This window comes from Tachyglossus aculeatus, chromosome 16 (genome assembly GCF_015852505.1).
Source record: "Tachyglossus aculeatus isolate mTacAcu1 chromosome 16, mTacAcu1.pri, whole genome shotgun sequence".
Taxonomy (NCBI): Eukaryota; Metazoa; Chordata; class Mammalia; order Monotremata; family Tachyglossidae; genus Tachyglossus; species Tachyglossus aculeatus.
The window spans coordinates 27,668,228-27,670,226 of NC_052081.1; the positions used below are offsets into that span (position 1 = coordinate 27,668,228).

The 1,999-nt window shown below is 44.6% G+C and overlaps 1 non-coding gene across 1 annotated transcript; it reads left to right on the plus strand.

Moving 5' to 3' along the window:
• The first annotated feature begins 1,459 nt into the window (after window positions 1–1,459).
• Window positions 1,460–1,597, plus strand: LOC119938829. The gene has a single exon (XR_005454530.1). It is a non-coding gene; the product is annotated as a small nucleolar RNA SNORA7 (small nucleolar RNA).
• Window positions 1,598–1,999: the final 402 nt, after the last annotated feature.

Sequence of the window (1,999 nt, forward strand, 5' to 3'; positions counted from 1 at the left end):
AATGAGCAATAGTAGTCCAGAAAAAGTAATTGACCAAGGGATAGTTTGGTTTCCAAACTAGTTTCCACACCTTTGTGAAATACCTAAATCTTGCTGCTGCTTTATTGTAAATTCCCCACAAGATTGTAAGTTCCAGGAAGGAAGGGATCCTGTCCTTAGTCTGTGAGTCCATTTAGGGACTGGAATCCTGTCTGATCTGAATAACTTGCATCTACCCTAGTACTTATAGTTATTATTGTTGTAAATATTAATAATAACAATAATAATTGTGGTATTTGTTAAGTGCTTACTATGTGCCCAGGCACTGTACTAAGCATTGGGGTAGATACAAGCAAACAGTGTTGGACACAGTCCCTGTCTCACGTAGGGCTCACAGTCTTAATTTCCATTTTGCAGATGAAGTCATTGAGACACTGAGAAGTGAAGTGAAGCAGCACGGCCTAATGGATGGAGCTCAGGGCTGGAAATGAGAAGTACCTGGCTTCTAATCCTGGTTCTGCCTCTTATCTGCTGTGTAACCTTGGGCAAGTCATTTAACTATTGTTCTTTGGGAACAATCCCCATGCTGAGAATAAACTCCTCCACTAGATTGTAAGCTCCTTAAGGGTAGAGATAGTGTCTTTCAACTCAATGGTACTCTCTCAGGGGCTTAGTACACACAGTAAACTCTCAATTGATTGACTGACTGATTATTAGGAATTAGACCCAATCTAGACCTAAACCCAGTCTACTAGCCTGGACTGGCCTAGGCCTGAGAAAGCTAAGACTTGCACTATTAGTGTTCAGGGCTATTGCCCAGAGTGGTTCACTTCACTTCTCTGTGCCTCACAGGCCTAGGGAGAGGAAGAACAGGTATTTAAGAGGAAAGGATGGCTTAGTCAGGGAAGGCCTCTTGGAGAACATGTGCCTACAATAAGGCTTTAAAGGCAGGAAGAGTCATTGCTGTCAGATATGAAGAGGGAGGGCGGTCCAGGCCAGAGGCCAGGCATGGGCAAGAGGTAGGTGGCGAGATAGATGAGATTGAAGTACAGTGAAAAGGTTGGTACTAGAGGAGCAAGGTTTGCAGGCTGGGTCGTAGTAGGAGAGTAGTAAGGTGAGGTAGACAGGGGCTAGGTGATTAAGCGTTTTAAAGCCACCACTGTTGTGGAAATTGTGTGCATGTAAGGGTATTTAATCCCCTTTCCTCTTCTCCCACTCCCTTCTGCACTGCCCTGACTTGCTCCTTTTATTCATCCCCTCTCCGCACCACAGCATTAATATCTGTAATTTCTGCAATTCAATGTAATGTAATGCAATGTAATGTATCTGTAATTTATTTATTTTTTTTTAAGTCTAGACTGTAAGCTCCTTGAGGGCTGGAAATGTGTCTGTTTACATATCATAATCTCCCCCTCTAAACTATAAGCTCATCGTGGGCAGGAAATGTGTCTGTTCATTGTTATATTGTTCTCTCCCAAGCCCCATCTCAGGATGGCACCTGGAGAGTTTCCAGTACTCTACCAGTCTCAGCTGTAGGAGGGAGAGTCAAGCAGAGGCATACCCATTCCATTCCTAGATTGGGCAGTGATTAGTGAGTGGAAGGCAATCTGCTACAGATCAAATCTCACCTGTGCTGTGCAGCAGCAGCATGGGAGAGAGTTGAGGGCAGAGACTCAAGTTTACTGTGTGGAAGAAGGCAATGGTCAACCACTTCAGTATTTTTACCAAGAAAACTCTATGGCTACACTACCAGAACAATTACAGATGAAGGTGGGGCATTCTGGCAGAGATGTGTCCATGGAGTAGCTATAGTTGGAGATGACTCAGCAGCGTGAGAGAAGAATCTCCCAAGTACTTATTACAGTTCTCTGCAAACAGTAAGTGGTCAATAAATGTGAATGACAGATTGAGTGGAGAGGGGAGGGCAGGAGAGCACATTTTTCCTCCACCATCCTGGCTCATTAGCCCAGTCTTTGGAGTAGCGGCCAGAACGGAGAAAGCAGGGAAGCACCTGTGGCTC